The sequence below is a fragment of the Gracilinanus agilis genome, chromosome 1 (assembly GCF_016433145.1).
Source record: "Gracilinanus agilis isolate LMUSP501 chromosome 1, AgileGrace, whole genome shotgun sequence".
Lineage (NCBI taxonomy): Eukaryota > Metazoa > Chordata > Mammalia > Didelphimorphia > Didelphidae > Gracilinanus > Gracilinanus agilis.
The window spans coordinates 460,418,922-460,434,474 of NC_058130.1; the positions used below are offsets into that span (position 1 = coordinate 460,418,922).

Here is a 15,553-nt window from a genome sequence, read left to right on the forward strand (position 1 = left end):
GTTGGATCAGTTCACAACTTCACCAGCATTAATGTCCCAATTTTGCCACATCTCCTCCAACATTCATTACTCTCCCCTGCTATCATTTTAACCAATCTGCTAGGTATGAGGTTATACATCTGAGTTGTTTTGATTTGCATTTCTCTAATTATTAGATATTTAGAACACTTTCTCATGTGCTTATTAATAATTTTGATTTTTTTTGCCCATTTATCAATTGGGGAATGGCTTGATTTTTTTTAAACAATTGATTTAGTTCCTTGTATATTTGAATAATTAACCCTCTGTCATAATTTCTTGTTATAAAGATTTTTTCCCAGTTTGTTGTTTCCCTTTCGATTTTGGTTGCATTGTTTTTGTTTGTACAAAATCTTTTTAATTTAATATAATAAAAATTATTTAGTTTACATTTTGTAATTTTTTCCAACTCTTGCTTGGTTTTAAAATCTTTCCTTTTCCAGAGATCTGACAAGTATACTATTCTGTGTTCACTTAATTTACTTACAGTTTCCTTCTTTTTATTCAAGTCTTTCACCCATTCTGAATCTGTCTTGGTGTAAATAAATATTTTTTAAAGAAGTTTTAGATGGAAGAAAGAGTGTGGGGTTGTGCAGGTACATAAGTTTTGGAAAGGTTTGGTATATTTCTCTCATGGATTTAAATGGAGACCTGAGGTATATGTGATGACTTTAATGCAAACTATCTTTGCTGAAGGAGGTTGGAATTAAAAAATTAACTGATGAAAATTGGTAATAATAATAATTTTAAAACTGACATGTGTTAGAAGCAAGGAAGAAGTGAACAATGGAACAGGGTTAAAAAGCATTATTTTTTTTTTGAGTTCTCATATAATAAGGAGCCAAAAGAGACATTTCACTGTGACAGTTCATAGGAATAAGGAGCCAAAAGAGACATTTCACTGTGACAGTTCATAGGCAAGGCTGCCAGTGACAGTCACACAGTCTCAGGTAGTTGTACTTGAGTCTCAAAAAATATGTACACCAAGTCTACGGTTCCAGTGAAATACAAGGCATGTGCTATATTTGTCTTCTTTGCTTAAGGGAGTTAGAAGTTATGTATACTATAAATGCAAGCTTGCTTCTCTCTTAGGGGAGGTAAAAGGGGGTTTTGAGGAACATACTTCCTTGGATTGATTAGTCAAAAAGTCATTAAATGTGAAAAAAATAAGAACAGAAATTTGAGAAAAAATATTATGAGTGAGAGAGAGTAATAACAAATCCAATAACTTATAAGTAGAAAATGTTAAACATAAGAGAAAAAAACACAAAAAATTGTCAAATATATGGGACTATGCAGTAGATATAACTTATAATTAGATAACTTTGGCTGAAAATATGGGCTTGTCCCACATCTCATGCTAAGTTAAAAAAGACCAAAAGATATAATGACATTTAAGGAATCCTGTTTTCAACCGAAGGGAAAGAGTTGTGTAGCAGTGGATAGTAATTTCCTTCTTAGGCTAATGAAAGTGACTATGTAAATAAATAAATATTAATAAAGAAGTATGGGATCTCCTTGGAAACTCTCTAATTATATTTTCCTTCTGGATAGATAATTGAAGAATTTGGGGACAAAAAGAGATGCTTTTTTAGTTTTTCTCTCCATTTGGAAAGTTCTTTGAAAGACAAGGAACATTTTAGAAACAATGAAACAATATCATATGCTACAAATAATAATAGAAATAGATATTTTCAGGAACTTAATTAAAATAAAGATGATGGATTTTTGAAACAAATACTATTTATCATTTTATACAAATTTCTATCATTATTAATAATTTTATTCTATTAAAATGTTCTATACATGTATTATATATATATATATATATATATGTTTCAGAAGACTCGCTAACTTCATTAAAGAGGCTTCAAAAATTGGGATGAAGAAAAGTTACTGGAAAAAGATGCTGAAGTAGAAAAATATGAGGGATACTAGATACAACTCTAAATCACTAAAGTCACAAGAAAATAATAGAGGTAGTAGGAAGTAGTTTTCAGAAGGAAATAATAGGGACGATTAATCAAGGATTATGCTATCATACTTATACATCAATTCAAGCACACTTAAGATATTAAAATAAAGAGGCAAATCCAATTTTATGAATATGACTATAACTTAGTAGGATAGCTTATATCTATAAAATGAAAATATATTGTTAAGAGGAAGGATATAGACTGTTTTCAAAAATATGAATTACAAATCACTGTATTGACAAGATAAAATAATGTTTAGGGAATTCAACTACAGATACCTTCTGATATAATATAATCTGCCCCTACAGGCAGAATATCTTATAAATGGTTAACCATTTCACATTTTGAAAGTTATACAATATAATAATAATTAGTCATGTTATAATGGTCCTGGTGATATGAGGAACTGAAGCTGAATGTGTTTGGGTGATACCTATGTGTAACACTTAATTCGTGATAGTGAAACACAAAGGGTCCCACAAGATAGTTTCATTGAATCTGCTAAACTTAACTTCAGAATAACAGTGTCCCAGTATAGCCAGCCAAATGAAAATCTGTGAATACAATTGTACAGATACTTCTAACTGACTAATCTGGTCTAGTAGGATAACTCTAGAGTTTGACTGCAGATTATATCTTGCTATGAATATTACCAGACTCCTTCCCCTCAAATGTCTCAGGGATACAATCACTAAGCCTAGAGATAGATTTGACACCAATCTAGGTATGTTCAAAGATTTAATATGCTTCAGACTTAGGAGGGGAGCAGGTAAATAACTAGGAAGGAGGGGAACATGAAATTCTTGATCTAAGCTAATGCTGACAAAGATGGTGCTTGAATCAAAGGTAATCAAGATTATCAGTTGTCAATTGATAATTGCCAGTTCCCAGCCTGGCAGGGCCAGACTGGTTTAACCAAAATCTGCTTGTTTTGCTGAAAGATGATGTTGCTTTTTCTTGGAGTATGAATCAGGAACAGGTTACTCAGTATAAAGGTATCACATGATCTGGGACTGAGAGATTGGTCAGTGGAGTTTGCTGATAGTTCAAGGTGACCTAAGGCCTACCCTCACCAACACTACAAACGTTCCACTACCCCAAATATCTCAGATTGTAACCCTGTCTCAGTTCAAATCTTTCCTTTTATACTTGAGCATCAACTGATTTGGCACAAGTGCTCAGCCCCTGCCAGACTCAGTCCATTCCATGTTCTAATCAGGTAATTGTCCGTCATCTTGCTTTCCATATTGCTTTGTAAAATATCATTATAGTCTGGACTTAATTTTGACCAATAAGTTAAAAAATAAAGCTATCTCAAAAAGTAATATAGATGAAAGTATTTTAGCATCATGTTAATTAAGTTGTCTAATAGTCTGGGCCATGGCACTTGGATTTTATATGACAAAAGCTTAAGGGTGGGAAGTTGATGGATGGGGTGGAGAAAACATTACTTATAGAGTTGGACTAGTCCTGTATTCACACTTGCTATGATAGATAAAAGTAACTCCTTGGGACTGAGGTCTTTAATTTAGAAACTTTTTCTTCTTCATGTCATTAATTCCTATTAATTAGTTGTTGCTTTGGATTGAACTGCTCTTTTTAATGAGGATCATATTAGTAGCAACAAGCCCAAACTATTAAAGGTATAGCTTGATAAACACAAATTCTCATTCAGCACCTGGCATGGGAATGTAAAATAAAGCATTTGCTATTTTCATATGTGCCAATTAACTCTCAGTTGTCTGGGCCAATAGAACATAACAGAGATATTGATAATCTTTGAAATGAGAAAATGAAAAAAAATATCATTTTTGATTTGAGATGTATTTTAATATGGATGTTTTTTTAATATTTTGGAAATTCATGACACTCCACAGAAAATAATGAAAGTTTATGCTAAATAATTAATTAAAAAGTAATTCTCATGTTATCTTACTTCCTTTCAATGTCATTTTACAAACTCCCAACTTTAAACTGCTGTCTGTTATAGCAGAGAATTATGGAACTAAGTTATCAGAAGACATAGAATAAAATCATTTTAAGAATAACTAGGATACAAGGAAGACCATATTCAACTACTCAATAGAAGAATAAGTCTAATTCAATTCAATAAAGATCCATAAGTATTCATTAAGTTTAAGGCTTTGTGCCTGCCTTGGAGCTACAAAGACCAGAGTAAAATAATTCCTCCCTGGCCTTAAGAAGCTTACATTTTAGGGGGCAGCTGAGTAGCTCAGTAGAATGAGAGTCAGGCCTAGAGACAGGAGGTCCTAGTTTCAAATCTGGCCTCAGCCACTTCTCGGCTGTGTGACCCTGGGCAAGTCACTTGACTCCATTGCCTACCCTTACCATTCTTCTGTCTTGGAGCCAGTACACAGTATTGACTCCAAGATGGGAGGTAAGAGTTTAAAAAAGAAAAGAAGGTTACAATCTACTAGAGAAATACACATATACATAAATGCAAGATAATTTGTAGAGGGAGAGATCACTAACAACTCTAAAACATTAGGAGAGGCTTCACAGAGGAACTTACAACACAACTGTGAACTTTGGGAGATAAATTTCACCAAAGACAAAAATAAGAAGGAAATGGGTCAGCTTGAGTAAATGTATAGAAGCAAAATATATATCAAATTTAGGCAAATAGGAATAATATGGTTTGGCTCCAAATGGCATGAGTAAGAGAAATGGAAATGAAAGGAAAATTCAGCTCCAATTGTGGAGAGGATTAAACGGTAACCTGAGACATTAGAATTTTTACCACAAAGACTATAAGGGTATGCCAAATATTTTTAAGTACAGTTATTGTGATGTGTTCCTCAGAAAGACTATTTTGGCAACTCTATGAAAGGAAAATGTAAGAGACGGAATTAAATAAAACAAATGATGTGATTATTAAAATATCCCCTTGTCCATATATTTTTCTCTTATCACCTACTTTTCAGAGAAAACAATGGTAGCATTGTCTCAGTTTCTTAATCAATCAATGGTCATTTTTGCCTGCAGCATTTACCAGGTGTTTTCCCCCCCTTTGAGACTCAAATGAGATAATATGAACTTTAAAGAGCTATAGGAATATCAGTTATTTATTTTCATCATCCTCATCTCTCCAACTTCACACCTTAAAAATTCTATACTTGTCCTCTTCTGCTTGGCTTCAATCATTAAGGAAGAGGTAGCCACTTTGTTATCAAAGCTAACTCTTCCACTTTTACCTTGATCCAATTCCTTCTTATCTTCATAACATTGTTCTAGTGAGTATTTTCTCTGTGTGTATATATATGTCTATCTATCTGTCTGTCTGTGTCTGTGACTATATCTTCACTCCTAACTTTCCTTTCCCTTTTACCTATAAATATGCTCATATCTCCACAAAGTTGAAAACATACTATTTTCCTTCTCTCAACATCAGACTCCAGGAGAGGGAGAACTAGTTTCATTTGTCTCTACTTTCTCTTTGAAGTTCAAATTTCTATCCTGCTGATATTTCATTAGCTCTATCTTTTGTTTCCAGAATGCTTACATTATTCATAGATGTGAAAGGTTATTTCTCTCCTGTTTATTTAATTTGTTTATTATGATGTCATGCTTAACTGCAATCTATGTACTCATTTAGAAGATAATTTCATATATGCTATAAATTTAGTTCTACATAGTTTCTGAAAGACTGCTTTCCAGTTTCCTCAGGATGTTTATTTAGTTTGCTGTTATGTTAATAGTGACTACTTACACAAATACTTGGGATCTATTGTTTTATAAAGATTTAGGCTTCTTTGTTCATTTATTTCTTTATTGTATATTTATAAACTGAGTGTATGGAGTATTTGAGAAGACCTAGTATCTCTGATGTGAGTTCTTGCTCAGTCATTTGAAGGGCTACTCATACACTTTGGGTGCCCACTTTTCACCATGTGGCTCTGAGAAGTTATTCCCAGTGGCCACATCCAGTGCAGCTCTTACCAGATGGACTAAGCCAGGCCAAAGGTAACTGACAGGCAGTCCCTAAACTCCTCAGTGAGTTAAGGTGATTTCTACCTCAAATATGAGAAACCTTTGCTTGGCAGAAAAGGTGGTTAAGAACAGTTTGTTCTAAGAACCACAAAAGTGGCCTAAGCAATCACTGTGGAATGCTTAGTGTATTAGTAAAAATCACCTGGGGTTCTATTTGGAAGGATTGAGCCTCAATATAGTGTTTGACAAACTTCTGTGGACCTGTGGGGGTCCTTAAAACTACATTTCCCGTGGTCCAATGGGTTTCATGGGTTTCCTGTTTTGGATGACATATTGGAGGTGAGGGACTGTTTGAAATTAGGGGGAAGTGATTTGGAACTTCCTCTTTAGTTACCTGAGCTCGAGGAGAGAGGAAGGTAAATGGCTGAGGTGAGGTTGGAATAGGTTTCTTACAGGCTCGTGGGTCAGTTTATCTCTATCAGCATGGCTTTTATTAAAATACTATTCTTCCTTTTGATCTCTGCCCTCATCATTTTTAATCATAACATTAGAGATTGATTAGACATTGAAGATACCAAGGTCACCTGCTGCATCCTAGGTCAGTGCCAGTCATCTTGACTTCTGTTTTGCTACTGGACTTCAAGGACTCTGGAAGAGAGAGTGAGGCTAATGACTTTGCACAATTCTGCCTCATACTATCCAATTCATAAATCCAATTCAGGTAAGAGTTAAGACATAACCACATAGTGTCATTGGTCCTCTACAAAACAAAAGATGAACAAAAGCATAATTTGTTACACTGACCTTTCTGTTTCTTAATAAAAATTATTTTGATAATAACTAATTTATAGTATAATGTAATATATGGTACTATTAGACATAGGGCTGTACAGTGGAGAAATCACAGGGCCTGAACTCAGGAAGACTGATCTTTGTCTATCTGCTAAGGCAAAACCAGGAACTATATGATAATAATTGCAACATACCTTTCAAACAAAATCAGATCTAAAAACATGGAAAAACAATTGCTTTTGGGTAAGCTGAGCCAATGTAATAAAAATGATGATTCTCCCTAACTTAATTGACATATTCAGTGCCATATAAACCAAATTATTTCATAGAGCTAGAAAACATAATAAAATTGATATGAAAGAACAAAATGCCAAGAATTTCAAAGAAATTAAGGAAACATATGAAGGAAGGTGACTTAGTTATACTAGATTTCAAATTGTATTATAAAGTGGAAACCATCAAAATGATCTAGTACTAACTAAAAAATATAGTGAATCAATGGAATAAATTAGGCACTCAACAGAGAGTTGTAAATGGCCAGAGTAGCTGATTATTTGACAACCCCAAAGAGCTAAGGTTTTGGAAGAACTCACTATTCAAAAACTGCTTGGGAAACTGGAAAATGATGTGGCAAAAAATAGGCAGAGACCAACACCTCATGCCATATACCAAGATAAAGTCAAAATAGAAACATGTTATAAAGTATGATAGCACAAAGAAATTAGGAGAATATAATTTACCTATGAGACCTAAGGATAATAGAAGCATTTATATTCAACAAGATATAGAGAACATTATGAAATATAAAACAAATAACCTTGACTACATTAAATTAAAAAGTTTTTGCACAAACAAAAGCAATGAATCTGATTTCTATATTTCTAATTTTTTTCTCAAGATTTTTATCTGGATTCGGATCTGTAAAATACAAGGAAGAGTTTGCTCCCATTTGAAGATCTAGTGGACCCACATATTGTCAGTTAACTGAAGGTTTTGCAGGTTCAGAGGAATAAACCACAGGTTGTCCTTTACTCTAGATCCCTGTCCTGGTTATTTTGCTTCAAACCTCAGATTGGATTGTGGTTTATTTCTGAATTGCTCTTCTGGTTCAAAAGCCAGAGGCAAGCAGCTACTCCTTCCTCTTGTTCCTGGTCTTCTACATAGTCCCACTCTATTATTAATCCTTGTCCTGAACCACCATCATTTAGTATTAATAACCTCTTCATTCAGTGCTAAATCTGGGAATCAGCTCTGGCATATAATTGTCATCTGTCTGCTCTCAGCACAGTGTTAGCCCCCTTTTACTGAACTTGCAATCTCTTCTTGTTCTAGTGCACAAAGAGAGCTCCCTGAGCAATTCTTGCACTCAGTGACTCATTATGGAACTACCCTGTCTAAATCTAGTCCCCAGTATCTACAAACTCTTATCTCCCTGTGTGAATCTGAGCTAAAAAAAATCTCACTGTGATTTTTCTCGAATTTCTTGATCAGGATTCACTGTGATGCATTTTTATGGTTCTTGGTGGAGGAACTGTCAGGGGAATTTAAACTATATTGTTTTTCCTACATTGCCATCTTGACTGGTCTCCTTCTTGGAGTTGCTATACACTTAATATCTGTAAAACAGAAACAATCATTTTTCCTCTTAAAACTGTGCCCCTTCCAAACTGCCATATTTCTTCATCTAAGGACATCCTTGTGTTGCCAGTCACCCATGTTCTTTCACTATGGGGTTCTTTCCTCTTTATCCTTGCCTCCTCTCCCCCATTTTTCAAGTTCTGAACTCTACAAGATTCTAGCATTATAACTCTCATGTACTTCTTTCTTCCATTGACACAGCTACCACTCTACACTTTTTTTCAGAGGTGAGTCCACTTATTTTTCTTGTTTCTTGTTGTGGCCTTCTCAGATCTATTTTCCACAAAGCTTCCAAAATAATCTTCTTAAGACAAAACTCTGATCATGACAACTCTATTATTCGAAAGCATTCAGTTTCTAGGCTAAAATATGAATTTCATTGACTATGTTTAAGGCCATACATAATCTTATTACAACTAATTTTTTTTGTTTTTATCCTACATACTCTGTTTCATGTACTTTGTGGTAAAGGCATCTTTGACTACTGAATTATTCCTCAAACTCAATATTTATCTCCTACCTTCTTGTATTACCCAGTTTTCTTCTGTGCCTGGAATCATTCTCTTCTCATGCCTACTTCAGAAATTTTAACTGCCTTTGAGAATCAGCTTAGGTATTACCTCTTCTGGGAAATTTCTTTCTTTATTTTCCTGCAATCTCTGGTTGGTAATAGGCTTTTCCTATTCAAATCCCTTTGGAATAACTATTTCATACACTGAGAGCTGAAATTCAGAGGTCATCTAATCTATCATCCCATATTAACAAATGAGAAAACTGGAGCACTGCAACTTTCAAAGACTTCCCCAAGTTCCCACAGGGAGTAAAGTAGATAAGGTTTCTTTCCTGTGTGATAATGGCTCTCTGTATAAAATCTTGCCTGGTACCCCCACCCTAGCAGTAGAATATAAACTAATATTCAAGGGCAGAATTTATTTAAATTTCTATCCTAAAATGGCCTTCAGGATAGGAAGTAGGTGCCTCTTTATAGGACACGAATGTTCACCACTCAATCAACAAGTATTTATTAAGTTATTACATGTGCCAGGCATTTTGTTGCTTATGCCTCCATGATTATGCATATGACTTATCCCTGGATTTGGGGGTAGGTTTGAGGAGATGGTTGTAGGGGGCACTTATAAGGAAAGGATATTAATGATCACCAAGGAGATCCAAAGAAGCTGGGGTGGAAGGGAAGGTAATAGAGCAGGGATTCATAACTTTATGTGTGAAATGGACACCTCTGGCAATCAAGCAAAACCCGTAGAGCCTTTCTAAAAATAGTTTTTATATAATTGAATAAAATAATAAATTTCAGTTATATGTTGGTGAAAATTAAGATGTGACTTATATTCCATACAAAATCAATCCATGGAGCTCAAGTTAAGAATTCAGGGACTAGAGATATCTGCATCTTACCATGACTAACTCAGAAGTCTTAAGTGCCTTCAAGTTAGGTGAGGTGTAATATCCTCAGGGAAGAGATTTGTCTTTAAGGAATGCAGTTGCAATAGAGGAAAGAAAGTAAAAGGAACTTTATCCCAGATCTTAAGTATGTCCAAATCTATTGGATAAAAGGTCAAATGGCTTGTTGTTTGGGATAGATAGACCATAGTTTCTACTCTTAGGAGATATCTATAGGTCTAGACCAAAATGTTATGAGGCATGGTTTCATTCAAATCCCCCCCACAAAGGATAATTTTTCTCCCTAATTTCTACTTGAATTCCAGTGGGATCAAGCTGATACTTGGAATAGAAGAACATAAAAAATTAGAAAAGTCCTATGAGAAAGTTTTTGTTATCTCTTTTTAGTTTTGTTTTGTTTTTAGCAAAGGGAAAATAGATGTTCTCAGAAAATAAAATTATAGTGAAAACCAAGATAATGGAAAAGGCCTTCTTGATAAAATGGTACTAGAATTACATTTGTTATAACAATTAATGGGAAGAATTCACAAGACAGCTGGGTGGCACAATATATAGTGTGCTGGGCTTGGAAACAGAAGGACCTCACTTCAAATCTTTCTTTAGACTTAACAGTTTTGGGACCCTGTACAAGTCACTTCATTTTCCCATCTTCCATTTTCTCCTAAGCACAGTTAATTCAAGAATCGAATGAGATTACACTATACAAATGCCAGGTTTTTTTTATTATTAATTGATTCATTTTTATTTTTATTTCTAAAAAATAATCCTGTGAGAAATTGAAAAGACAGAGGGGATTGGTGGTAGAAATCTAAACAATTTTACAAATAAGTATGTCCCCTGAATTCTTCAGTAGCATATAAGCAGGGACATTCAAGAACAGATTCATTTCTTTGCATTATTTTCAATGTAGTATCAGGCAAGAATGTTTGGTTTTCTGCCTCATTTTTCCAAAAGTGGACATAATACCAATTACTTCTAAAAGAAGCCATCACTAAATACTGTGCAAATATAAAGTATTTCACACTTCTATAATTTTTAATGGAACTTAGCAAAAAAAACTATTTCTTCTTTGATTATTATATAGTGTTACAGAAAGTATTTTCAAATATATATTGTAGAGTTGGGGGTACTAGAAAGAAAAAAACAAATATAATTTGTTAGAATTTTAAAATGGCAACAAAATAAATCTCATTGCCCTTAGATATTTAGTTACCAACAAGATTTTTTATGAATATTTTGATTTGCTAAATCAAGCAAACTTCAACTAAGAACAATTCACAATTCATGATAATGAAATAAAAGCCTAGATATTTAAATGTATAAATAAAAATATAAACAACTCTAGTGTCAAAAGAATAAAAAAAATAAAATGATTAAATAGAAAATATATACTAGTTGAAACTAATGTTCTTTTTTTATTCATAGCACAAAATCAGTTCCTGAGAATTCTCACAGTCCTGCTGCCTGATTGCCTGAAGAAACAAAAATAGAAAAAAAATTATTAGAAAACTTGAGAGGGAAAAATTATCAGAACACTCAGTTTTAGTTAAGAAAAAGGTTCCTAATTCAATGGGATTATAGAAAAAAAGAAAATAAGTAGAAATGATGTTTGAAATAATTAAATTTATGCTTTAAATTATTTAAAACTAAAAGATATAGTATGAAAAGGGAAAAGGATATTTGAGTTTGAATTATGACCACCTATTACAGAATAGTTCTGTAGTGTATAAGACATACAATATCCTCTTATGCTAAAATTAATTGGCTTCTAAAAATGTACATTAAAATTAAAATGCCCTAAACATAAATGTTTATTTCATGAATTTTATTGGATGATTCTATTATTCAAAGGACTTTTTAAAATTAAAAATAATATTTATAATAATCAGGCTGAAGTATAATGCTGTGGGGCTTATCTTTTTCCTCATAAAAATTTTGAAATTATTTGTTTAATTTAAGGTAAAAAGGATTCTATCTTATAATTTTTTCCCTGCCACTAATAATGTCTTGAGACAGCAACTTGAAGCAGTAAATGGTAGGGGGAAGTATATTGGGAGTCTTAAAATTTAAGATATGACTTTATGGAACTAGTAAATCAAATATTTTTAAATGTTTATTTTTTATGTTTAATATCATTCTTCACTACTTTGATGGGTCTCTCATTCCATCACTACTGTTCCCCTACCATTGCAGAAAACATAAAAACTTATCCTTTGCAACTTATGTACCTTTTTTCAGTTATATCTTTATTTGTGAATATGTTAAATTGTTTTTCCTGTTATTTTAATATCTCAGGATTATCAATACACTTATGCTACTTACATATTACATTTACTAACTATATGAAACAAGACAGGGTTTTATTATGAAGAGAATGCCAGAAAACAAAACTTACTATGACTTTTTTTTTAATTTAATTTTGTTTTGTTTTGAGTTAGTAATAGCTAAGGTTGAGTTAAGGCAGAGGAAGTAGTTTGGGACTTTTGTTGGTAATAGAAGTTCTGGAATTATTTCTGTGGGAACTGAGAAAAGGAATCAATTAGAGAGGAATAGACTGCTTTGCTACATTGATGAAGGCCCATTTGAAGTTGGATAACTTGCAAATTTAATATGAATCAGGAACATCCTTACTCTTATAGATAAGCTGAAGACAGATTATAAAGAGTCATTGGACATTCCTGGCAGATTACAAATTATATCACAGAAGATTAAGTATCTATGCCCTTATGACCGAAGCTTTGCCTTCCACAGAAAAAAGATATGGAGAACAAAGGTACATTAGAAATACTGGTGATATAGGACCCAGAAACTAGAACCTTGTACTGAATATTTCAAAATAATAAACAGTAGGGAAAGAACAGTGCAAAGAGAGTTTCTCTTGGTGTCAAACTTGCTTTTTCTTAGGCGATATATTAACTACAGAAAAAAGTGACTAGTCAGGGCCCCCAGCCTGATCTGGAGTGAGGTAAGCAGGCTAGATCTGGGTAGGAGGCACTGCCACCTCACCCTCCTCAACCTCAAGCAGGCATGAGAAGATATTAAAACTGCTCACAACCAAATTTGTGTCATTGCTGCAGGAGGACAAGGATGGAGCCCATCTGAAACTGACAGCAGACAACTTGGCTGGTTGGCATTGCCTATGACATTATGAATTCCTTGGAAGGAACTGAGCTGATTGAAAAGAAGACTAAGAACAGTATCCAGTGGAAGGGTGTGGAACTTGGCTGTAACACCAGGGAAAGAGCAGAGAAACTCATTGAATTGAAGGCTGAGATCAAGAACTTTCAGCAGAGAGTGTAAGAATTGGAGTAGCACAAAATATGGATCCAGTAAAGTGTCCAAAATGTTACCAAAGATGTGCAGAACAATTGCTTGTCATGTCACTCATGAAGATATCTGCAAATATTTCATGGGGGACAATCTCTTGGCCATTCAGACTCCATTAGGTACTATTCTGGAAGTGTCCATGTCTGAGGGTCTAAAATGGGCAGAAGAAGCAACAGATCTATTTGAGGAGTACAAGTGACCCCACTGATGCACTGTTGGTGAATAAGATGTATAAAGCTCTTCCCTGATTTCCTTCAGTTCCAAGCAGTCATTCCTTCCCCTGTATAGCTGAGACCATTAGCCCAACCTCCACCAGCAGTCCCTGCCCCACCATTCCCTCCAGTACCCAGGACTAGAGTGCCATTGGGCAGGCAACAGCCAGAACAGTTGAAGGGAGCAGTAGTGGCCCGGGTATAGATAATAAGGATTTTGGTGTCCTCAGTACCCTCAGCACTGATGAGCTCCATATCTGACTGCTACAGTCCTTAGCTTGCTTGGACAGCAACTCCAACTTGTCCAACCTTTCTACCTTTCTTGGGCCAATCAAGCTGGATCCTCCAGGCAGACTGGACTTCCCAAATGAGATGGAAGAAATGTTTATTCAGTGAGAAAGTGCATGAATTCCAGGCTGCTGGTGGGCTTGATGTCCTCAGAAGCATTTATCCCTCTTGCTCCACCTCTCTTCTCCCCCTATAGACCATGACTACAACCTGGATGAAAGTGATGGCTTCATTGACCTCTTTGATATTTAGACCTCAACCTCTGACTCTGGGGCTGCCCCTAGGCCTGGTTGGAGATAATATTGTTGACTTGGGGTTGCTTTGGTCCTTCCTTCTCCCTCCATATCTAGTGCCCTGAGAATTCTTTGGGATGCAGGCTGACCAGCCAATAGACTCCTTTAATAGCCTCCTTTACCAAATTTCATAATTAGGGACATAGATTTATCTTATGACTACTAGCTCGTTAGCTATCTGCCCATCCAAATGAGGAAGAAGGGACCCAATTCTGTCCTTGCTCTTTCTCTCCATATCTTTATCCTCTGTCCACAGGTATTTGGCATTTGCTATGTGTCTCTTCCAAGGGTGAAAAACCTCATGTCCCCAGCTTCTTTGTCTTCCCACACCTCCTCTTAGAACTCAAGGTCTCCTGCCCCAGAGTTACACAGAAACCCTAGATCCCACCATCAAGGCTACCCTCTACCCTCTCCCCATTGCTGCCCATGTTTCTGCCCCACAATGCAAAAAAGGCCAAGCCCAGGGTCCAGGTGAGAAGACAAGTTCACATATAAAAACAAATAGAACCAGGCAAATGGATTTCCTCAGTTTGATCCAGACTCTTTTGAAGTCTTAAAATAATCCTGCAAATTTTTATAGAGGAGAGGAAGGAAGCCAAATCATTCTCTGTAATCAAGTAGGAATGCAAGTATCCCCTTGCCAACAATATCCTCCTTCCCCCAGGTGTCCTACTTGCTGCTCCATAGTACTTTAATGAGTCAAGTTATTCTCCAAACTGGATAGATCCTTATCTGGAGCCACTTTCCCTGTAGCCCAGGGCTGGAAGGAGAAAAAGGCCCTTGTCACCTCTATGCCATGTACCACCCTTTGTCTCCAGTTAGAAATGTTTGGAAGGAGCTTTAGAGAGATTTACAGGAAAGAAGAGATTCCTATATAAAGATTATTTTTATACTTTTTGCAAGGTAAGAAAATTGCCTGTAATGTTTGTACAGTGTCTGAATGAATAAAAACCATGCCTAAAGCTAAAAAAAGTGATTAGAAGAGCATGCTATTAATAGGTCACCGAATAGAAAAAGGACTAGTCATAGCAGCCTCTGACTAGCTATTAGGAGCTGGGAACTGCTATGTAAAATAACTCTAAGGGTATTCCTCACATCTGTCAGATTGCTAAACATGACAAAAATGGAAAATGACTATTGAGTGGACATGTGTAGACAGGCACACCAAGGGGCTTTTTATTACATCTGGTTCAGCCATTATATAAAGCAATTGAAAATTATATCCCCAAAGTTACTCAAGAATGCATATCCTGGGGGTAAAACCAAGAGAGCAAAGTACAGGCAGCAATTCAGCTGTACCTTTTTTAATATTACCTTTCAAACAACTTTAAAATAACACTGCAAATCATATCTTAGAGTTTCAGAGCCCCCAAAAGGTCAGGAGGAGCCATATTTCTAACTCAAGGTAACTTAGGATATAAGAAAATTCTGTGCCACCACAATGGAGGCCTGTCCAGGACAGAGCACTTGTTTCAGCCCCACCAACAGCAGGCATAGGAAGTGGCTGCCACAACCATAGCAATAGCTTTAGGAGTTCTCAGCCCAGAGATGATAAGGGGGTCAGACACTGGTCATAAAGGAATGAGAAGACATCCTTTGTTGGCATGGGATGTGGCACCCCACTGCATTGCCTAAG

General features: G+C 35.3%; 1 pseudogene; it reads left to right on the plus strand.

Moving 5' to 3' along the window:
- The first annotated feature begins 9,491 nt into the window (after positions 1–9,491).
- Positions 9,492–13,876, plus strand: LOC123252847 (annotated as a pseudogene).
- The last annotated feature ends 1,677 nt before the right edge of the window (positions 13,877–15,553 follow it).